This window comes from Leucopleurus acutus (assembly GCF_964270905.1).
Source record: "Leucopleurus acutus genome assembly, chromosome: 8".
In the NCBI taxonomy this organism is placed as follows: Eukaryota; Metazoa; Chordata; class Mammalia; order Artiodactyla; family Delphinidae; genus Leucopleurus; species Leucopleurus acutus.
Window position 1 is genome coordinate 44660773 of NC_139151.1, and position 24401 is coordinate 44685173.

General features: G+C 39.2%; 1 protein-coding gene and 1 long non-coding RNA gene across 3 annotated transcripts in view; one reads left to right on the forward strand and one right to left on the reverse strand.

The window, feature by feature from the left end:
* GRM5 (glutamate metabotropic receptor 5) overlaps nt 1-24401 on the forward strand; it is a gene marked incomplete at both ends in the record, with an annotated part of 544042 nt that overhangs the window by 303370 nt on the left and 216271 nt on the right. The window lies entirely within an intron of this gene.
* Nucleotides 1-24401, reverse strand: part of LOC309965420 — a 252681-nt gene that overhangs the window by 19874 nt on the left and 208406 nt on the right. Inside the window, exon 4 of the long non-coding RNA XR_014326387.1 lies at nt 1787-1850. This is a non-coding gene — a long non-coding RNA (uncharacterized lncRNA). The remainder of the gene's footprint in view (nt 1-1786; nt 1851-24401) is intronic.

Here is a 24401-nt window from a genome sequence, read left to right on the forward strand (position 1 = left end):
AGCACCTGCACAGTCTGACATTTTGACATTATGACTTTGCAGATTTGAGAATAGGGTGAAAAAATGATGAACTGTTTTCCAGCTATAAACTAGGGGAAAGACAGAAGAACACACAGATGGGTGTTCGTGGTAGTGTGAAGCTGCAGCTCAGTGTACACCCAGGGGCTGCCTCCATACCCAGGATATTGGGCGCGGGGAGAGCAGACACATTTCAGACCTTGTTTACCTGTCAAAGGCAAGGAGGCCCCAAGCTACTTCCAGATTCTTCTTGACTCAGGGTCCAGAGAACTAAGACAGGACTGAGAATAGCCTCTGGGCAGGCTACTATTACGGACTGCTGTGTGGAAATAAAGCTGGCAGGGATGAATAGAGACAGGTAAGAAGTGACAGGGAACAAAATTAAAAGTTTTACCCGTGCGAAATCAAACAAGTTAATGGACACGGAAAATGTTTACCCTGAGCACTTGTTTTATTTCATTTTCCGGCAAAATGAAATGCTGGCAAAACTACATTTTCAGGCTAAGTTTACTGCCACTGCCCTTAGAGAGCCGGGGAAGCTGAGAGATTTCATTTCACTGTTAAAGTAACAGTTATTTTTAGGCAAATGCAGGAAAAGCCCATGAGACAAGGGTGAGAATGTGGTGAACATCAACATTTTAAAAAAATGTGACTAAATTTAATGTATTTCTTAGCGTTATATAATGAGATGATTTCATTAGAGTGAATAACTCGTGTTATAAAAGCAGTGATAGATTGATAGGTTTACTTTGAATGTGCACATTGAATGTAGAATCTCAAAAATATGACACCAGTTTATGAGTATATTATAGAATTCATTTATTTTCATATATTGTTATCTTATTAAATGTTAATTTAGGGAACCTAGACTCCACCTACGATGTCACTCTCTGATCATCCAGCACATACATCCGGTTCCCAAACGCTATCAATTACAACTCTGGAATCTGTTTCCAATTTTCTATACACATCATGTCACAGGCTCTTTTTTTTTTTTTTTTTTTTTTTTTTTTTCCGGCACGCGGGCCTCTCACTGCTGTGGCCTCTCCCGTTGCGGAGCACAGGCTCCGGACGCGCAGGCTCAGCGGCCATGGCTCACGGGCCCAGCCGCTCCGCGGCACGTGGGATCTTCCCGGACCGGGGCACGAACCCGTGTCCCCTGCATCGGCAGGTGGACTCTCAACCACTGCGTCACCAGGGAAGCCCCACAGGCTCTTTAAAAATGCCTAACTTGCTGCCTTTATTTAGCACCTACTATACCAAGTATTGTGGGGTTTTTAAGAAAAATAATACAGAAAACTTTCGTTTTATGTTTATAGCCTTAAAAGAAATGATCCAAATAGTCTCAAATTTAAATCAGGTTCACATGCTGAGAAAATGCAACTGTGGGAGCCTTTTATTTCACAAAGGAAGTTGGGAGATAAAGACTACTTTGGTCAACTTATTCTGTAACCTAGTGTTTCTTAAATGTCAGTCACGATTATTTCATTTATCAGAAATAGTTTTTCATATCCATGAAAAACTACCTATACTAGAAGTTTCTTTGTTGTTTCTGAATCAATCACTTCTATATTGAAATAAGTTTTTTAGAAGGAGAATTTGCTTTACTTCTATAAATAGAAGAATGCAGTAATTTTAATAAACATAACTTAACCATAAAACAATGCATGGCTGTTGAAATAAAAATATCCATCAGTAAGTACCTAAAATCATCTTGTATATTCCCAGTGGTCTTCACACCACATTTTAGTAAACATTATTCACTCACCGTCTTAGAAATGCAGAGCACACAGGCTTCAGGAGACTTGGCTGATTTAGAATGTGCAGGAAACCTGTAAGGTAGGGGTAGGGTTGGTTACAGGCACTCTTTTTTCTGTACTTTTCTTCACTACTGCATTTTGTTCTTACAGAAGCCACTTGCCTTCTCTAAAGCTTATTAATTCCCTTGAGCTTCTACAGAACCATGATCATTTGCAATAGTAAAATCTACTCGGGTTCCTGAGAAGCTTCTCTGCTATTATGTAACACAGACAAGCAGAGAAAACATCTGCAGTCCTTTGGGGCCAACTCCCAGAAATCTTAATATCTAACCATAAAAGCTTTGCTACTTCCAGCTTTTTAATTTTTACTTGTTAATGTGTCTAAAACTACCATAGTATATAGATGTCAGCAAAGCTCATTTCTCTGAAGAGAGAAAAATCTCACAGTTAGAAATTTGCTGGGCTCTCCAGGTATGCCATGTATGACAACACCTAGCCTCCAAGATGCTTAAATTGCAAACAGAGAGGACCGAGAGTCAGAAAATGTGGGGTCCAGCCCTCACAATATATGGAATCTCAGTTTCTACACATACACATACACACACACGTGTGTGTGTGTGTGTGTGTGTGTGTGTGTGTGTGTAATGGGAAAAAGTATTCCTCATCTCAAAGTGTATAATTTTATGAGGCTTTCCAGAACCTTCAGGAACAGATGGGAGACATATATATGTTTTCATTATTCAATGACAGACTTTTATTTATACCTGTTATGTTTAAGATATTGTTCCAGATGCTGGGGATGCCCAGCTAAGAAGAATGTGGTTCCTGCTTTCAAAGAGCTTACAATATAATGAGGAAAATAATATATAAATACCCAGAGTAATGACTCACTATAATACAAAGTTTGCTTGATCCTATAGAAACTAAAAATTTTTCATCTGCCATTACATCTATTATTGCTAAGTAGTTTTATTGGGCCAGCCCTATGAAATCTATTTGGCAAGATCAGTAAATTGTACTAAAATTAAAATGTTCAGGAAATTCAGAAAAAAAAAGAGAGAGAGAAAATGCACTTAAGTAATCACAGCTTTGAAAGGATTTTTTGACAAGGATCCTAATCTAAGGCATCTCTGATGTCACCCAGTCCTAGCAAACTATCACCAGGACAGGCCTTCCAGGTTCTCTGGGGTGGAGTGAGTTCTATCTGCTTAGATACAGAGAGATGGTCGGGGACAGTCAAGGGGATAGAATGAGACTTTGTGTTCTGAGGCCAACAAAGTTTTGCATGGGGAGGAACACTTTTGACCCTTAATCGGAAATCCCTTCATCTTTCTCCATGGATTCTCTCCCATTCTGAATATTTTTCTCTTCAAATAATAATCTCTCAATAGCAGGAAAAGGAACTTTGGTGTCAGACATTTCTTAAATGTATCACCCCGTTCTCTGAATTCATGTTTCCTCATCTGAAAAATAAGGTGATTGTATCTACTTTGACAGACTATTATAAAGATGAAACAACGTAATACTGACAAAGTGCTTAGAACCCAGCATGGCACATAGTAGACATTCAGTAAATGTCAGTTCTTCCCCAGAGCCAGTGTTGGAGATTACATTGTATTTTGCAAATAGTGTGGATTTCTTTCTTTTTATATATTTGTAACACCTATTCATAACTACACTCTACTTATTCTTATTGCACATATGGTCATTGGTTCATTCATTTGAAAAGTATTGATTGATGTGTGCATGGAATAGATTCTTGGGATTTAGAGATTAATGGAACAGAGCCTGCCCTCAGCGAGTTTGCAGTCAAACAGGAGAGACATACGTTTCAGCAAGTGGTTTGACTACAACTCGGTAAGTGCTGTTACGGCAGCGTGTACAGTGTGTGGTAGAGCGCAGAGGAAGGAGCGCTCACATTTGGTGGCGGGCGGGGATGTCTCAGAGAGTGAATGGATGAGTACTGATTGTGTCAGTCAGTGAAGGAAGAACTAGGATGCTATCCAAGAGAACCTGGACAAATCTTACTTTTGGTCTCATTTTTGTGAGATGTCTAACAACAGAGGCCTTGATTCAGTGGTCCTAGGTCAGTTTAGACTGAAGCTGGGACATATCACCCCGTTCACAGTCTAGAAGATATACATTGCTGGCAGCTGTTGGGGAAGTCAGCAAAGTCACACACACACACACACACACACACACTTTATTTATTTACATTGAAGTATAGTTAATTTACAGTGTTGTGTTTGTTAGTTTCAGGTGTACAGCAAAGTGATTCAGATATACATATACATATGTTCTTTTTCAGATTCTTTTCCATTATATGTGATTACAAGATATTGAATATAGCTCCCTGTGCTATATAGTAGGCCCTTGTTGTTTATCTCTTTTATATATAGTAGTGTGTATATGTTAATCCCAAACTCCTAATATAAGCCCTTAAATTATCAAGGATGAACAAAAAGGAGGCTGTAATTATTTCAATAGAAAACTCGAGTAAATCTGACCTTGCTTAATACTGTTTGGCATTGATCATTCAGTTACTCTCAGTAAACTTAGGTCAGGTGGCTATTCCATGCCAGGCACTGAAGACAGAGCAGTGAACAAGACAGTTCCGTCACTGATGTCACTCCCAGTCTCAAGGGAAGATAAGAAGATAAATATTCCAGTGATGTTGGTGTAATTTGGTAAAGGATATTCAGTCTCATTTGTTAAATATTTGTCGAACGTTTGCACCATGCTATAGGGCTACGCAGAGTGATACGGCAGCACAGAGATACACCTAGCCTCAGCTGGGAGTTCCTAGAAGGCTTCCTGGGGAAGATGACACCCAAGTTGTATCAAGAAGAAGGACAGGTGATTTGCCATGCAGTGAGGCTCTGTCAAGCAGTAAAAGAAGACTGAGCAATGTCACAAGGCTATAAAACCACACAGTGCCTGTGAGGAATAGCAAGCAGTGCAGTCCAGCATTACTGGATCATCACATATAAGGCAGGTGATGAGGCTGGAGAAGTAGCATGAGTGAGGTAACGAAGAACCTTGTACATGTGGCCACGTGTGTCTGATAAAGGACTTTGTCAGCTTTCTGGAGCCACTTAAAAGATGGCAATTTTTGTGGATAACAGAAGTTTCCGTTTTCAGTAGTACACTGATGAAGAAAGATTTTCTTTTTAATTTATAGTTACTATCTGGAAGTGTAATATTTATATCAACATGTTTGTTATCCATTCATTTACTCAATAGATATTTATTGGTTCCCTGCAATGCCCAATTACTGCGACAGCTTCTGAGAATAAAGCAGTGAGTAAAATACATGCGATCCTACCCTTCTGAGACATACTGTCTAGAGAGGAAGATAAATTCAAATAGATTCCTATGAAATAACAGCTATGAGACATACTGTGAAGAGGAAGTATGGGGTATTAGGAAGCCAGTAACTTTAGAGCCTAACGTGAGCAGAGTGCCAGGGAAGGTTTCCTGGGAAAAGGTCAGTTTGGTGGAGACCTGAAGAATGAATATGATTTCAGTAGGTGAAGACGGAGTGAAGGGGCAGAGAGGTGAATGAGTAGAGCATGGAGGATGTTTAGGGCAGTGAAACTATTCTGGTAAGATACTATAATGGTGGATACAAGTCATGATACACTTGTCAAAACTCATAGAATATACAATACAAAGCCTGAAGTTTAATGTAAACTTTAGTGGACTTTAGTCAATAATAATATATCAATACTGGTTCATCAATTGCAACAAATACACTACACTCATGCAACATGTTAATAATAAGGGAAACCAGGGGTGCAGGGAGGGGGATATATGGGAACTCTGTACCTTCTGATAAATTTTTCCATAAACCTGAAACGGCTCTAAAAAAAAGTCTATTAATTTAAAAATATAAATAAATAATGGCATAGCCACAAAATTCTAGAAAGCCCAAACTAAACAATTTTGTCATACGGCAAACAATGGGAAATTTCTGGCTTTTTGCCCAGGGATCTCCCTTGTCTCAGTGCAGAGAGCTTCATTGTGCCTGTTCCTCCCAGACAAATGTGAGAGATTGAGGAAGTAGAAGCAGCTGCACTGAGAGTTCTGCATGTTATGGTCTCTGAAAAATCCAAAAGCTACCATGAAGTGATTCCTCACACTTCTGGGTTTTCCTTCTCCTCAACACTTAGAGATGTGACCAAAAGACGGTCACAGGAAGGGCCCGAAGCAGGATGGAGCGTGTCAAAAAGCTCGGCAGGTTCCCCAGGAAGCTATAAGTGTTGCAGGTAGATGCTACGTCGGGCCATCAAGGCCCTCTGTGGTAGTACCAACTCAAATGATCACAATTTTACAGGAGCGGCTTATTAATATCATTCTGCTATTCCATATCTCTCCCTGCCAAAAAAGGCCAAAACCAGAGAAAGGTATAAACTCGATGTCAAATATGGTTACAAGCTAAATGCACAGGTGCTAATTGTTAGCGATTCTCAGGCATGCCACCTAATCTTGACTAAATGTGGACCAAGAGAATAGTCAGTTATTTGATGTTTTCTTCTAATTGCTTTGCTAACTGATTCAGAAATGTGAATTGACCCAATACTCAGTGACAAGCCATGTGTTCAGCTTGTGATAATTAGGTATCACCAGTCACGCAGTCACACCTTACATCCCCAGTCTGTTTTCCTGGAAAGAAATTAGGAAGCAATGAGGTGTGTCTTCATAAAAGTGAACAGTCTTTCAAATTTGCATCTACTATTGTGAAGAACAAAAGTTGTCTTTTCCTATGTCAATTTCTTTTCACATATTTGATAATCTTGGTACAATAGGACAGTCTCGTCTACATTAACCTCGAAAGCATAAAATTTTCATTACAGAGAGAGACTTCATAGGCGCTCTGCATTCATTTCCAGCAAACTGTCAGTGGCTGGATGTCAGTCACAAACTGTTCAGTTACTTAGATGGCCCATGATAAAGCTGGGTATGTGCATGTGTAACAGTATGATTCTCGTTTGGAATAATTGCTAATATTTATCTTAAAAGTATAAGTATCCATGATTAACGCCAATTACAATGAAAGATAATGCCACAGCTGTGTTAAACTATGTTCTTATAGTTGCTGATTTGCACTAAACATGTTTCTCTGAGTTAGGAAGAGAGCTCCCACTTTTGAAGAGTTCCTAGTTCTATATTCTTCAGTTAATAAAATCAAGAAAATACGAAACAATGCATTATTATGTTCAGATTCCCAAATGTTGCTGAGGTTGCTGTAATGATCAGAAAGGTCCGTGGACCTGTCTCAACCCCATGTTCACACCAAAAAAAGTTCAATTCCTAGAAAGAAGGCAAGTTAGTTGCTCTTTCCATGATAGAAATACTATTATAGCTAACTGTTGCTGAGTTTGCTTCTGTGTTGCGGGGCATGATGCTAAATGTCTTACATGTATTCTCTCATTTAACCTTCCACAATCCTATATTCAAGTTCTATTATTACCAAATTTATAGCTGAGGAGAAAAAGTTTCTAAAAGGTTAAATAATGTACTTAAGGTCAGGCAGGAAGTAAAATGGCAATGCCAGGATTTGAACCCATATATTAAAATGCTACATCATGGCTATCCTTATATTAACCACTGCGTATTTGTTCTGCCTTATGGAAAAACACATCTGAGGTTTCATAGACATTACTGAAAATTTGTCACTCTTGATAGGGACTGGTTCTGAGCCAAGAATGATTTTAAGCTCAACATGGAACATCCCACCACCAACCACACACACACACACACACACACACACACACACACACACACACACACACACCCTAGTAGTGACTGTCCTACAGAAACTGCATGAGCCTGAGTCCATAGAATGGTCTTCAGATAGGTCTTCAAAACAATTTTTCAGAGAGGTTAAACAGAAAGGTGCTCTCCAACATTCTTTTTAACTTTTTCTAAAATGTGTTGACTTTATTTTGGATACACTGGATATGTCTCATTACAGAGAAAAGAATGCCCAGTGGTCTTTTATAGCAGCCAGTCTGGTTTTATTAACTAAAAATGGGAAAGGTCTGAGCAAGCAATAGGTCATGTTAGCTTCGTATTGTCAAAAGGGAAGAAGGGGGTCAGCGAATGTTCTAAAACAAATGTATCTTTTGTTATTGCTCCCAGTCTGTTGCCCAGGCTGTCATGTCAGTAAGGTACCTCAGCTAGTTACCTCAGGGTCTGTTTCTCATTCCCTTTATCCTGGTGGACTGCAGGGAGGAAGCCTAGTGCTCTAAAAGGGGCTTTGTTGAGATCGTACCCTGTCTAGGATGGGTATCTGGTTATACCTGTGTTAAGTATGTTTCAAGCTAAAACTCTTTTGGCCAGGATTCCTGAGGTATGACTTTACAGCCTTCTTCACCCAGCTGATTGTGTGAGAGGCAGGGTCTAAGCAATTTTTTAAGGTGAGGTTTTAAGGCTGTTGGGCAGATGTTCCCTCAGGTACCTTGTATGAGAGGCCTGGGAGTGGCCTCTTAGTAGGTCATCTACATTTTTGTTTGTTTGTTGTTTTTTTGTGGGTTGTTTTGCGGTACGCGGGCCTCTCACTGTTGTGGCCTTTCCCGTTGCGGAGCACAGGCTCCGGACGCGCAGGATCAGCGGCCGTGGCTCACGGGCCCAGCCACTCCGCAGCATGTGGGATCTTCCCGGACCGGGGCACGAACCCGTGTCCCCTGCATCAGCAGGCGGACTCTCTACCACTGCACCACCAGGGAAGCCCCAGGTCATCTACATTTAATGAAAGGATGCTCACCCTTCCCTTTACTTAATTGTCCGCTAGGGACAGCTAAGATTCTGATGAGGTCTGCACTCATCCGTCAATATAAAATACTCCCACTCAGACCTCTTTCCAGGGTAGTATCTTGAGTTCACTGCCACTCATTGGTTGTCAAAACAATATTCAAGAAAAAGGCTTAGATTTGGTACAGCAGAGCCATGCTACTCTTCCCACCTCCTGTGCATCTCTCCATAATTTTGTACATGGCATTCATTTATTCCACAAATATCAACTGGATACCTCCTGTACACCAGGGCCTGTTGTAGGCTCTAGGGATATAGCAGGGAATAAAACAGACTTGTATCTCTGTCTTCGTACAGCTGATATCGTGGTAAGGAGAGACAAGCAATAAAGAGATAAGTAATGTGTATACTAGGTTAGATAGTAATAAGTACTAAGGAGAAAAATATAACAGGGAAGGGACAGAGACTGATGGACAAAGGATGGTATGAGGCCATTTTAAACAGGATGGCCAGGCATGCTTTACTGCCTAGGGGCATTGGAATAACAACTAGAAGCAAATGACTTTAGTCAAATGTCACCTTCTGGGTGAGGTCTTTTCCAGAGTCTGTGAGTTACCTGAGAAAGGAGTCCTGTGCGTGTTCAGTCATTACAGGACGTACACTGTGAGTTAGGTCTTTAGAGTAAAGTGTCAAGCAGACCTTGTGCTCTCCGTCACATGAGAGCATGGAAAACAGTCATAAGTAAATAATTGCAATGCACTGAAATATGTAGAGACAGAGGCAAAAAAAAAAAAAAAAAAAAAAAGCTAAATGGAAAACAGGAAGGTAGAGAAGCAAACTGGGCCCAGGGGAAATACTGATACAAGAAGGCTTTAGGAAAGAGGTGATATTTGAACAGAGGCTTAAAAGATAACACCCAATAATAACAACTAATCTTTTCCTTTCTGTCAGAGAAAATTTCAACAAAACATCTTTTCTCCTCTTTCTATTTCAAATTACCTAGGTAGTATATGAATACACTTCCACTGTCAAACTTCCAAACAGAAACACATAGAGTAAATGTGAAAGCTACACTCCACTCTTCCAGTTCCACTGGCTTTAGAGCCTGGACCTAACCACTTTGTTATGCTGAAAATGGAGGGAGCAGTAGGTAAAAGAAGCCCTTTTATTTACTCAAAAATATGTATTGAAGGCTTACTGCATAGTAAGTACTGTGCTGGGTAATTGAATACCAGTCTTAAGACAACATGACCCTTGCCCTCAAAATGGTTATGCCTTAGTGATTCCAGACAAAGGGAGCCACATGTACAGGCATTGACTTAGGAAGAAATGTGGCACCCTCAAGTGGTTTGATAAAACCAGAGAGGAGAATACATCTCAGAGAGAGTTTTAGGGATTAAGTCTTGAAAGATACCCAGGGACTAGATTATAAATCTGGAAAGAAGATAGCCAAGGTCTAGGTTATAAAGGATCTTGTATGGTATCTAAGGCATTTGGATTTTAAAAATACTTTCTGTGAGGAGCCTTTAGAAATTATAAGTAAAAGAGTGATACTACTGCATGTTCATTGTTCTTTTGCCTAAATAAAAGCCTTCTCAATATTTTGATAAATTTCCTTATAATCTTCCTAATACTTTAATAGATTTTATTTTAATTAGTAACATATAATTATCCTTCCAACTATAAATAGTTATTATAGAAATTATGGAAAAACACAGAGAAGTATTGGGCAGAACCCAAAATACATCTGTAATTCAACCACACAGACAAAAATGCTAACACATGATGTATTTCCTTCAAACGTACGTTTTCCTAAATGTTTACATGTTTTTCTATGTGTCATATGAACTTACTACTGTACCATGGACGTTTTCTCACATCTTTAAATAGTCTTCGAAAACACAATTTAATGACTACAGCAGTGCTCCCCAACCACTTTTTTGGCGCCAGGGACCGGTTTCGTGGGAGACAATTTTTCCACATAAGTGGGGGCGGGAATGTTTCAGGTGGTAATGCGAGCAATGAGGAGCGATGGGGAGCCACGGGGAGCGATGGGGAGCGGCAGATGAAGCTTCACTTGCTCACCCGCCGCTCGCCTCCTGCTGCGCAGCCCCGTTCCCGTGTGGACTGCTACCGGTCTGCAGCCCAGGGGTTGGGGACCCTTGGACTAGAGAATAATATTCTGTTGTATGGAAAGATCTATTTTATTTACTTGGAAATAATTTAGGGTGGAGTTTAAAAACATGGGCTGAGGAGTCAAACAGAAGTTAGCTTGAGTCCTTGCCCTGAACTTGCCCACTGGACGTCTCAAGGAACTCAATTTCTATAAACCTCCATTTCCTCGTCAATAAAATGGGGATCACAAAGGGATCTAGTTTATAGTCTTCTTATGAAGATTGAATAAATTGTGGGAAAATGTTTCAAAGCATAGTGACTGGAGGTAGTAAACATTCAATTAATACATGTTAACTACTATCATGGTTAACAATATTAACGAATGTAATTATTATATGGAATAAAAGAGTGACAACTGTTTTCCTGATGTTTCGATAAAGCAATCTTAACATACACAAAGACTAACAGATGTTCTTTATTAGTATATAAAATTACTCAATAGCCATTAATATTGGCTTTCTGTGATAAAGAGAACTGATTCCTATTGTAAGTGGCTTAGTCTATGGTACAGAAGGCCGTTTTTGTACTGAGTTCTCTTTCTCTAAAGAAAGGAAGCAGTTGCATTGTGTAGCTTTGCTAGTAAGGCACAGACACACGTGATGATTTACTACTTTTCTAAATAGGAAACATACAAGCAACTGGACGGGCTTAGTTTTCATAATTAGTCTAAGTCACTCCAAGTTAGACTAACCTGAACCAACAGTCTAGGGAATCTACCTCTGGCCTCAGCCACTCAGGATTTGGGCTGGTGCTGGCCCAAGTTGCCCATGACTTTCCAAATCAAACTCTCCTCCTTACCAATAATTCTCATCCTTTTTGCCCTGGTGTACCTTCTTAGAGCAATGCTCTGCTGGCAGAAACATACATCTTTTCATGACTATTTTTGTAAGATGCTTTTAGAGTAACAGAAAATCACAGACTTCTAAAGCTTGGAAGGGATTTTAATGTGCATCTAATTCAGTGCTTCCTAAATGTGGCTGTGAATCATTATGATCTAGGGCTATGATCAAAACAGAAATTCTCAGACCCAATCCCAGAGAGCCTAATTCTGTATTTTTAATATGCTCCATGGGTTATTCTTATATACAGCCAGGTTTAGAAAACACTGATTTGATCCATCTTCCCACCTAAAATAGAGCTGTAAGCTAATTCAGGCAGGAATGGTATCTTTCCTCCATTATGTCCCTGATCCCTAATACCACATACCCAATGCAGAAATCCAGACTTGGCATCTAAAAAATACCAGTTAAAATGAATATGAAACCACAGCATATCCTCAGAATTACTTATTTGTTTATTGCGTTTACTCATCCTTGTTTCAGAAAGGATTTAAGGCAGCTTACAAATATTCATACAAAATCTCTCTCCATTCTGAATCAAGAAAGGATTCAATTGTAGAAAAATCCAGGAGGGATCAGCAGCTCTGTCTGCTTCCTAGATAAATTCTAATTCTCAATTCGTAACATCTACCTTTCTGAGAATTGTATACATATTTTTTCTTTCATGAAAAGTGTCATCATGGAGAGGTATTATGACATAGTTGAAAACTCATGTGTCATGCAGTCAGATAAACCTACATTCACATCTTCCTCTGTGCACCACGTCTAGCCCATGGTAGCTCTGAAATACATTTAGCTGTTCTTTACTACTGTTTCTTCAAACATAAGATTTAACTCAAATCATTTTTATCTCACAACTATTTATTGAGCATCTAGTACGTGAGGTACTATATTAAGCACCTGGGGGACAAAACAGACAACGACCAGTACCCTCATGATGCTTTTATTCTACAAGATATAATTATGCCTATTTCAGAGAATTAGTGTGAGGGTGAAATGTACATAAAGGTTTTGTATATTCACAAGCATTCCATTAATGTTAATTCTCTTCCCCACCTTTGATTCCCTTCCAGTGATACACACACCTCAAAATACCACTGAGAAAATAATTCTCCCTAATATCCCTTTTCCAAAAAACTTCTAATTCTGAAGAAAAATCAGACAGAGGCTGGAGTCCAAAAAAAAAGTCCCTTGACCTGTATGTGGGCCCTTTCTTCCATGCAGAACTAGTGGAATTTACAGCCACGTTTGGAATTTTTCAACTTGACCGGTGCCAGGGGAAGAGCAGGCAAGTAGTCACATCTTTACAGAGTTCTAAATGCAGCTGCACTATAGATGCATTCAGTATACATCAACAGAAAACATGCATCCAGACTCATTCTCGTGCTCATGAAGCTCCATTTCACAAGGTAATTTATGAAGTGACCGCAGATGCACTTGCAAGCAGCAGAGGCAAACTGATTACCATCGAGATAATGATCAAGCTGCAACTATTGATACATCTCAAAAACAAGACGGGAACATAGCGATTTGTAAAACTGCCTGGCTCTTCAATGTTATATGGCCATACCTGTGAGTTATAAGACATGCTCTAGATTTCCGTCACTATTTCCCAGAATGTCTCCAACAAAGTAACTTTCTTCCATTTTCACCCTGAATGAATACAATGCTTCTAAAGTCAGTGATGTTTACGTCACATTTTGAAGCTGACTTGCTAGCTGACACTCCCACTCCAGCACCTCCATGCATGCCTAACATTAGGCATGCCTTTCCTACTCTTTGAGAAATCTTCGTACCCCTCCCCTCCTACCCACCACTGTTCTAATTGTCCCCAAAGCCTAGTTCATGGCCCACATCCTTTAGAAAACCTTCCACAGCCCCCTGCAACCCATGATAGCTCCTTCACCTTCTAAATGTCTCCAATATTTATGCTCTGTGCTACTCCTTCACTAGTTAACTGGAGCTATAAAACAAAACCCTTAGATCTATATCAAATTAGGAACCATGACTGAAAGAGGTAAAAACAACTCCGTGTTCTTTGCACAAAAAAATGCACCTATTTGAAATCTAAAAAAAAAATCTTTGATAAGTTAATTATAGCCCTTAAGATTCATAAATCTTAAGATTTCACAGTGTCAATCTTGTTCTTATATTGTCTTTGAAAATGTACTGTTTTCAACGGAAAGAAAAAAATACTGTTTGTTAAAGTTTTATGGAGAACCATCAACAATTTTGGGGATTTTTAGAAATAATTGGGAGTGTTTGTCTCCTGTAGCATTTTAAACATTTAGGCCCCCAAATCAGTTTAAGTCTCCAAAGATGGCCCTGAGTGCCTGAGCCGAGTTTCACACGCCTGCAGAGACGAAGCTGCATACTTCCTACTGGAGAAAAAAACTGCTTCTCTTCCTTCCATGGAACATATACAGCATCACATTCATGACTCTGACACTGGAAGCTTTGGTACACAGCAAAACGTGTCTGTACCCCAGGATAGAAAAAGAAGATAGGTAAAGATTCTCTAGATGACCACACCACCTCTGTTCTGTCACTGTGTAGCACATGTCATGGTAAGATCTGTTTCTGTACGTGCCTTTCCTAATAAAAATTTTAAAAGCCATCATTACCTGAGCACTTATTATGTGACAGACACTGTGCTCGAGCTTTATAATTATCAACCTCTTTCATCTTCACAGCAACCTTAAGGGGTAGATACAATTATTATCCCATGACATGGGATATGGCATGACAAAAATAGATGCTTGGAGAGAAAGGATCTGGTTATTTACTCAAAGGTCTTACTCTTAATTGCTGCACTAGACTGTAATAAACCATGAATTCCCTTGGGAAAGAGGACATTTTTATTAATACTTATTTAGAGCTCAGCTGACTAACAGCAAGTGGCTCTTAATACATGCTTAGTAAATATTTGTTATTTTGAGTAAATGTTCAAAGTGAATTAGAGGCACAGTGTGGCACTCTGCTTTCTGGAATGCAATTGCAAACTCTGAGTGTTCCCAAATTTTGCTACTATCTGCTAAGATCTGCCCAAATCTAGGAGGGAATGGAAGGCAGGCATTTCTTTTTCTACACTAGGGACCTTTCTATATCCAAAAACAAACCTAGATGAATAGCAAAGGCACCAAATAGGAAAAATAATGTATAACTGTCAAGTTTTTACAAACAGAAAGATAACAACGTTTGGCTTTTGCATTGGTCTTCATATTACTTACAGCATGCTCACAGATAAAACTGCATCTTATTCTAATGCCGTTACTGAGATGGTGGCAAAGCAAGTTATTATTTTCATTTTATAATTTAGTGAAATTGCCCTGTCCAACCATCAATGATATGGCTAAAGTCTTCTAACTCCTCGTCTGTTTTTTCCTTATGGATTTATTGACATCAAACTATGAATAGGATTCATTCTAAGACCATTCTAAGATCTCGGATCCCTAAGTAACCTCTGTTATCATTTAAGATGCCTATCTTACTCCCATGCAAGTAAGACATTAAATCACAACTCTGGTTCTACTCTTGCAGCCTTCAGTTTCCCAGAGAAGCTCCAGGCTGTCTACACACTCAGTGCCAGATGAAATGAATAAAACTCCAATGAGACCACTGAAAGATACTTTGAATGATGCATCATTCCTCTACCAAACAATAACAAAAACCCTATAGACTGCAGAGAATGTTGACTCTAGTGAGTTCCCTACAAGCTATAGAGCATCTCTAGTTCCTGTATATACATGGGATGGGGAAGGGGAAGGGGAGGGGCTTCAGAAATGGTGACTCAAATATTTCAACCAAAGTAATGGCCCTCAGAGCAGGCATACAATATGTCAGTTGTTTACAATTTATTACTAAATCTCAGTACCTTCTTGAAGAAGCCAAGTTGCATTTTGTTATTTATAGCATTATTTATACAGGATAAGAGAAAAGGAATTTAGGCTTTCAAGGGATGCTCTCCTCTCCTCCAGTAATTACTTCTGTACTTTCTGTCACAGTGCTTTATATACTCATCCATCAAACATTTACAGAGCAAAAATTGTGTACTATCATGGGTTCTTGAATGCAAAATAATCCTTGCTCTCAGGAAGTGACAATCTTGTGGGAAGGGAGGGTGACAAGCAAACGTGTAGATCACCATTGTTAGAGTTGGCATGCTGTAGTGGAATCTCTACCCCTCAGTTCTGTCATTGACTAGTTGTGTAATTTTTCGAAAAGTCTCTAAACTTCGCTTTTTTTTTTTTTTTTTTTTTTGCGGTACTCGGGCCTCTCACTGTTGGGGCCCCTCCCGTTGCGGAGCAGAGGCTCCGGACGCGCAGGCTCGGCGGCCATGGCTCACGGGCCCAGCTGCTCTGCGGCATGTGGGATCCTCCCGGACCGGGGCACGAACCCGTGTCCCCTGCATCGGCAGGCGGACTCTCAACCACTGCGCCACCAGGGAAGCCCTAGACTTCGCTTCCTCATTCTTTGAAATATCAATAATATGAATCAGGAGAGTCAGCATTTTTGTAATGCCTACTATTTTCCAGACACTGCTCTAAATGTTTTAATGTATTATTGAATTTAATCCTTTCACTAGTCCTAATCAAAAGTTACTATTATTAGTTCTATTTTATAGATGAGGAAACTGAGAGATTAAATAACTTGGCCATGGTCTAACAAGTGGTAGGTCCAGGTTGTGAACCCAAGCAGTCAGAATCCAAAGCCTCTGTACTAGAGGACTGCACGCCAACATGAGGACCCTGGGAACTAAAAGGCAAAGGTTTCTAAGCCCAGAAGCTTCCACTGCTGTTAAAAACATATTCCTTTATCGGGAACACCCCTTTTGTCACTCAGATTCACAGTTGCCTCTTCTCCGCCCCACCCAATGCCCTGAAAGCTGACACACACGACTGCATCATGGGCTTTTTCGCCTTCCGCTGCAGAAGGATTCAGCCAGTGGGAGGGACCAGCAAGAAGTTGCAGGAAAGAAGGAGAAAGAAATCAGGTTGTTTGAGCCTCTGGTGGACTCTCTTTCTGTGAAGTTATTTTGAACTGGCTGCATCCTTTCCCAACATCTCCTTCCAGGGGCCCTCTTTACTCAGACCTCTCAATCCCTGGGTCTCTGTAAGGTCACAGCTCCCTCCCCTCACTCCTTTGCTTTAGAGCTGGTAACTAGGCTCCACTATTACTAGGATCTGGGTATTGCAGTGTCCCTAATGAATTGACCACACCCTGCTTATACCTTCATAAACAGCACCTTTATTAATCTTCCTCAAACTTCCCTAATTATCCAAATCTGAGTGTCCCATCCGTTCCCTTCTGAGCTGCAGACAAATACACTGGGTTTATAAGGCACTAAATGATCAGCATCTCTTGCCCCAGATCACCCTTAACAGTGTAATTTTTCTATCTCAATTTTCAGTGCTCCTGTAACATGGGCCTTTTCAAATCCTCAAACTTGCCTGGGCCTTCTTTTTGCAGGGACTTTGCATACCCTGCTCCCTCTACATGGAATGCCCCCTTTTTAATACTACCCCCTCTCCTCCCCCAACCCGCCACCACACACACTCATACCTAATTACATAAGCCTACCTGTTACATAGAATTTCTTTCCCCACGAATTGTGGTTAAGAAGTGTCATATCCTTTTTAAAAAAATTTATATTTATTTTATATATTAAATTTATTTTATATTTTATTTTATAGTTGGTTAACAATGTTGTGTTAGTTTCAGGGGTATAGCAGAGTGACTCAGTTATACATATACATGTATCTATTCTTTTTCAAGTTCTTTTCCCATTTACGTTATTACAGAATATTGAGCAGAGTTCCCCATGCTATACAGTAGGTCTTTGTTGGTTATCCATTTAAAATATAGCAGTGTGTACATGTCAATCCCACACTCCCAGTCTATCCTCCCCCCGCCACCCTTCCCCCTGGTGACCATAAGTTCATTCTCTAAGTCTGTGAGTCTGTTTCTGTTTTGTAAATAAGTTCATTTGTATCATTTTTTTAGATTCTGCATATAAGTGATATATGATATTTGTCTTTCTCTGTCTGACTTCCTTCACTTAGTTTGATAATCTCCAGGTCCATTCATGTTGCTGCAAATGACATTATTTCCTTCTTTTTAATAGCTGAGTGATATTCCATTGTATATACGTACCACATCTTCTTTATCCATTCATCTGTCGATAGACATTTAGGTTGCTTCCATGTTTTGGCTATTATAAACAGCACTGCAATGAACACTGGGGTGCATGTATCCTTTTGAAGCATGTTTTTTTCTCCAGGTGTATGCCCAGGAGTGGGACTGCTGGATCACATGGTAGTTCTATTTTTCGTTTTTTAAGGAACCTCCATACTGTTCTCCATAGTGGCTGTACCAATTTACATTCCCACCAACAGAGCAAGAGGATTCCCTTTTCTGCACACCCTCTTCAGCATTTATTGTTTGTAAACTTTTTGATGATAGTCATTCTGACTGGTGTGAAGTGATATCTCATTGTAGTTTTGATTTGCATTTCTCTAATAATTAGTGACGTTGAGCATCTTTTCATGTGCCTCTTGGTCATCTGTATATCTTCTTTCTAGAAATGTCTATTTAGGTCTTCTGCCCATTTTTTGATTGGGTTTTTTGTTTTTAATATTGAGCTGCATGAGCTGTTTGTAAATTTTGGAGATTAATCCCTTGTCGGTGGCATTGTTTGCAAATATTTTCTCCCATTCTGTGGGTTGTCTTTTTGTTTTGTTTATGGTTTCCTAGGCTGTGAGAAAGCTTTTGAGTTTAATTAGGTCCCACTTGTTTATTTTTGTTTTTATTTCCATTATTCTAGGAGACAGATCGAAAAATATATTGCTATGATTTATGACAAAGAGTGTTCTCCCTACGTTTTCCTCTAAGAGTTTTATAGTATCCAGTCTTACATTTAGGTCTTTAATCCATTTTAAGTTTGTTTTTGTGTATAGTGTTAAAGAATCTTCTAATTACATTGTTTTACAGTTATCCCAACACCATTTATTGAAGAGACTGTCTTTTCTCCATTGTTTAGTCTTGGCTGCTTTGTCATAGATTAACTGACCATAGGTGTGTGGGTTTATTTCTGGGCTTTCTATCCTGTTCCATTGATCTACATTTCTGTTTTTGTGTTGATACCATACTGTTTTGATAACTGTAGCTTTGCAGTATAGTCTGAAGTCAGGGAGCCTGATTCCTCCAGCTCCGTTTTTTTCTCAAGATTGCTTTGGCTGTTCCAGGTCTTTTGTGTCTCCATAAAAATTTAAAATTTTTTTGTTTTGGTTCTGTGAAAAATTCCATTGGTAACTTCATAGGGAGTTATGAAGGAGTTATGAGTTATGCACTGAATCTGTAGATTGCCTTGGGTAGTATAGTCATTTTGACAATATTGATTCTTTCAATCCAAAAACATAGTATATCTCTCAATCTGCTTATGTCATCTTTGATTTCTTTCATCAGTATCTTATAGTTTTCTGAGTACAGGTCTTTTGCCTCCTTAGGTAGGTTCATTCCTAGGTATTTTATTCTTTTTGATACAATGGTAAATGGGATTGTTTCCATAATTTCTCTGATCTTTCCATGTTAGTGTATAGGAATGCAAGCAATTTCTATGTATTAATTTTGTATCCTGCAACTTTACCAAATTCATTGATGAGCGCTATTAGTTTTCTGGTAGCATCTTTAAGATTTTCTATGTATAGTATCATGTCATCTGCAAAAAGTGACAGTTTTACTTCTTCTTTTCCAATTTGAATTCCTTTTATTTCTTTTCTTCTCTGATTGCCAAAGCTAGGAATTCCAAAACTATGTTGAATAAAATTGGCAAAAGTGAACATCCTGGTCATGTTCCTAACCTTACAGGATCTTCAGCTTTTCCCCATTGAATGTGATGCTAGCTGTAGGTTGTCATATATGTCCTTAATTTTGTTGAGGTATGTTCCCTCTATGCCCACTTTCTGGAGAGTTTTTATCATAAATGGGTGTTGGATTTTTTCAAAAGATTTTTCTGCATTTATTGAGATGATCATATAGTTTTTATTCTTCAATTTGTTGATGTGGTGTATCACACTGATTGATTTGTGGATATTGAAAAATCCTTCTATCCCTGGGACAAATCCCACTTGATCATGGTATATGATCATTTTAATGTATTGTTGGATTTGGTTTGCTAGCATTTTATTGAGTATTTTTGTGTCTATGTTCATCAGTGATATTGGTCTGTAATTTTTTGTGTGTGGTATCTTTGTCTGGTTTTTGTATCAGGATGATGGTGGCCTCGTAGAAGAGATTGGGAGTGTTCCTTCCTCTGCAACTTTTTGGAATAGTTTCACAAGGATAGGTGTTAGCTCTTCTCTAAATGTTTGATAGAATGCCTATGAAGCCATCTGGTCCTGGACTTTTGTTTGTTGGAAGATTTTAAATCACAGTTTCAATTTCAGTACTTTGTGATTGGCCTGTTCATATATTCTTTGTGACTGGCCTGTTCTACATTCTATTTCTTCCTCGTTCAGTCTTGGAAGGTTGTACCTTTCTAAGAATTTGTCCATTTCTTCTAGGTTGTCCATTTTATTGGCATATAGTTGCTTGTAGTAGTCTCTTTCTTATGATCCTTTGTATTTCTGTGGTGTCATTTGTAACTTCTTATTTCTAGTTTAACTGATTTGAACCCTCTCCCTTTTTTTCTTGACGAGTTTGCCTAAATGTTTATCAATTCTGTTTATCTTTTCAAAGAACCTGCTTTTAGTGTCATTGCTATTTTCTATTGTTTTCTTCATCTCTATTTTATTTATTTCTGCTCTGAACTTATGATTTCTTTCCTTCTACTAACTTTAGGTTTTGTTTGTTCTTCTTTCTCTAGTTGCTTTAGGTATAAGGTTAGGTTGTTTCATTTGAGATTTTTCTTGTTTCCTGAGGTAAGACTGTATTGCTATAAATTTCCCTTTTAGAACTGCTTTTGCTGAATCCCATAGGTTTTGAATTGTTGTGCTTTCATTTTCATTTGTCTCTAGGTATTTTTTGATTTCCTCTTTGATTTCTTCAGTGATCCATTGGTTGTTTAGTAGCATACTGTTTAGCCACCACGTGTTTGTTTGTGTTTTTTACATTTTTTTTCTTGTAGTTGATTTCTAATCTCATAGTGTTGTGGTCAGAAAAGATGACTGATATGCTTTCAATTCTCTGAAATTTACTGAGGCTTGCTTTGTGGCCCATCATATGATCAATCCTGGAGAATGTTCCATGTGCACATGAGAAGAATGTGTATTCTACTGCTTTGGGATGGAATGCTCTATAAATATCAATTAAGTTCATCTTATCTAATGTGCCATTTAAAGCCTTTGTTTCCTTATTAATTTTCTGTCTGGATAATCTGTCCTTTGATAAAAGTGGGGTGTTAGAGTCCCTTACTATTATTTCCCTCACTATTATTGTCTATTTCTCCTTTTATGGCTGTTAGCATTTGCCTTATACACTGAGGTGCTCCTATGTTGGGTGCATATATATTCACAATTGTTATATCTTCTTGGTTTGATCCCTTGATCATTATTAGTGTCTTTGTCTCTTGGAACAGTCTTTATTTTAAGTCTATTTTTTTTTCTGATATGAGTATTGCTACTCTAGCTTTCTTTTGATTTCCATTTGCATCAAATATCTTTTTTCATACCCTCACTTTCAGTCTGTATGCTTCCCTAGATCTGTAGTGGGTCTCCTGTAGACAGCATATAGAGAGGTCTTGTTTTTGTATCCATTCAGCTTATCTATGTCTTTTGGTTGGAGCATTTAACCCATTTATGTTTAAGGTAATTATCAGTAAGTATATTCTTACTGCCATATTGTTAATTGTTTTGGATTTGTTTTTGTAGGTCTTTTTTCTTCCCTTCCTCTTTTGTTCTCTTGTTATTTGATCACTAACAGTGTTGTGTTTGGATTGCGTTTTCTTTTTTGTGTGTGTATCTATTGTAGATTTTTGGTTTGCCATTACCATGAGGTTTTGATAAAGCAGTCTATACATAAACAAGATTATTTTAAGTGGCTGGTGTTTTAATTTCAAGTGCATTTCCAATATCCTGCATTTGTACTCTCCTCTTCTCACAATTGCTGGGTTTGATATCATATTTGTGTATGGATGATTTCCTACCTTTACTGTATGTTTGACTTTACCAGTGAGCTTTTCCATTTTTAATTTTCTTGTTTCTAGTTGTGGCCTGTTCTTTTCCACCTAGAGAAGTTCCTCTAGCATTTGTTGCAAAGTTGGTCTGGTGGTGCTGGACTCTCTTAGCTTTTGCTTGTCTATAAAGCTTTTGATCTGTCGAATCTGAACGAGAGCCTTGCTGGGCAGAGTGTTCTTGGTTGTAGGCTCTTCCCTTTCATCACTTTAAATATATCATGCCACTCCCTTCTGGCCTGGAGAATTTCTGCTGAGAAATCAGCTGATAACCTTATGGGAATTCCATTGTATGTTATTTGTTGCTTTTCTCTTGTTGCTTTTAATACCTTTTCTTTGTCTTTAATTTTTGTCAGTTTTATTACTATGTGTCTTGGCATGTTCCTCCTTGGGTTCATCCTGTACAGGACTCTGCACTTCCTGGACTTGGCTGACTGTTTCCTTTCCCATGTTAGGGAAGTTTTCAGCTATTATCTCTCTCAGGTCCTTTCTCTCTCTCTTCTCCTTCTTGGACCCCTATAATGTGGATGTTGGTGTGTTTAATGTTGTCCCAGAGGTCTCTTAGGCTGTCCTCATTTCATTCTTTTTACTTTATTCTGTTCCATGGTAGTTATTCCCACCATTCTTCCAGATCATTTATCCCTTTTACTGCCTCAGTTATTCTGGTATTGATTCCTTCTAGTGTATTTTTTATTTCAATTATTGTATTGTTAATCTCTGTTTGTCCTTTAGTTCTTCTAGGTCTTTGTTAAACATTTCTTGTATCTTCTCAATCTGTGCCTCCATTCTTTGTCTGAGATATTGGATCATCTTTACTATCATTACTCTGAATACTGTTCCATGTAGTTTGCCTATCTCCACTTCACTTAGTTGTTCTTCTGGGGTTTTATCTTGTTCCCTCGTCTAGGACATATTCCTCTGCCATTTCATTTTGTCTGATTTTCTGTGATTTTGGTTTCCATTCCATAAGCTGCAGGGTTGTAGTTCTTCTTGCTTCTGCTATCTGCCCCCTAGTGGATGAGACTATCTAAGAGGCTTATGCAGGCTTCCTGGTGGAAGGGACTGGTTCCTGCCCACTAGTGGGTGGAGCTGAGTCTTGTCCATCTGATGGGCAGGGCCGTGTCAAGGGTTGTGTTTACCCATCAGCTGTGTGCTCAGGAAGACTTTAAGTGGCCTATCTGCTGATGGATGGGGCTGTGTTTCTGCCCTGTTGGTTGTTTGGCCTGGCTTCCAGCATTGGAGCCTATAGGCTGTTGGGTGGGGCTAGGTCTTGGTGAGAAAATGGTGGCCTCCAGGAGGGCTCATGCCAATGATCACTCCCCAGAACTACCACTGCCAGTGTCTTTGTCCCTGCAGTGAGCCACAGCTTCCCCCTGCCTCTGCAGGAGACCCTCCAATACCCTCCAGCAGGCCTAGGCTCTTATGAGATCACTGCTTTTTTTCCTGGGTCCTGGTGTGTACGAGACCTTATGTGCACCCTCCAAGAGTGGAGTTTTCTGTTTCTTCCAGTCCTGTGGAATTCCTGTGGTCAAACCCCACTGGCCTTCAAAGCCAGATTCTCTGGGGGTTCCTCCTCCCATTGCCAGACCCCCAGGCTGGGGAAACTGATTTGTGGCTCAGAACTTCAATCCTATGGGAGAATTTCTGTGGTATAAATCTTCTGGTTTGTGGCGCATCCACCCAGCTGGTATGGGATTTGATTTTATTGCAGTTGTGCCCCTCCTACCAAAGTGTTGTGGTTTCTTCTTTATCTTTGGTTGTAGGATATCTCTTTTGGTAGGTTCCAGCGTTTTGTTGTGTTCTGTTTTTTTCTTTTTTGTTTTTTCGATGGTTGTTCAGCAGTTAGTTGTGATTTTGGTGTTTTTGTAAGAAGGGTGTGAGCTCACATCCTTCTACTCTGCCATCTAGTCTCCGTCCAGCAAATATAATTTCAATGATATTTTTGAATTAATTAATGGACTAGGGGCCAAAAAAAGACTGCTTTCTTCAAGTTTTTAGCAAATAACTTTGATCCTTTAGAGTCAAATACCTCATTATACTTTGCAAAGCGATTTATAATAATATGCTCTATTTTCATCCACACTTATTCTGTGAGGGCAGAGAAAATGAATTCTGAGGATCTTTAGTGACTAGTCTAGGATGCTACAAGTAGTAAGTGACAGAGCCATGATTTGATCCCAGGTTGTTGGGAATTCATGTCCTGCTATTACTGCTTCCCTGGGCTCTTGAGGAATCCAGTCCCAGGCAACATGGTCAGTTGCTCAGCAAAGTTTCTTTCAGGCCCTAAAAATAAAAGGGCTTCAATAAAATTTTCTTAGGGATGTGCTGGAAACTATTCTTCTCCAGACCTTTCTTTTTTTTTCTATTTTTTTGCCAATATGTTCTTCCCGGCCACCATTTTTATGAAACCAAACAACACTTTCTGTGGTGAACACTTTGCAAGTGCTTTATTTTTGAACAGATGAAGGAACAATGCCTGTCTTTAGGGAATCTTGTTTGAAACCTCTTGATTGAGGAGTGCCACAATGCTGAGAAACATTAGCTGAGGTAATTCAACTCCTGGGGCAGTTTAATTTGAAATGTTTGGAGTTGTGAATGCGAGTATGCAGCACTTTCCCTCTGGTTGGTAGAGGAGAGAGAACCGAAGGGGCCTTTAGCAAGAAGCTGGAAGAGGCAGCTTGGTAG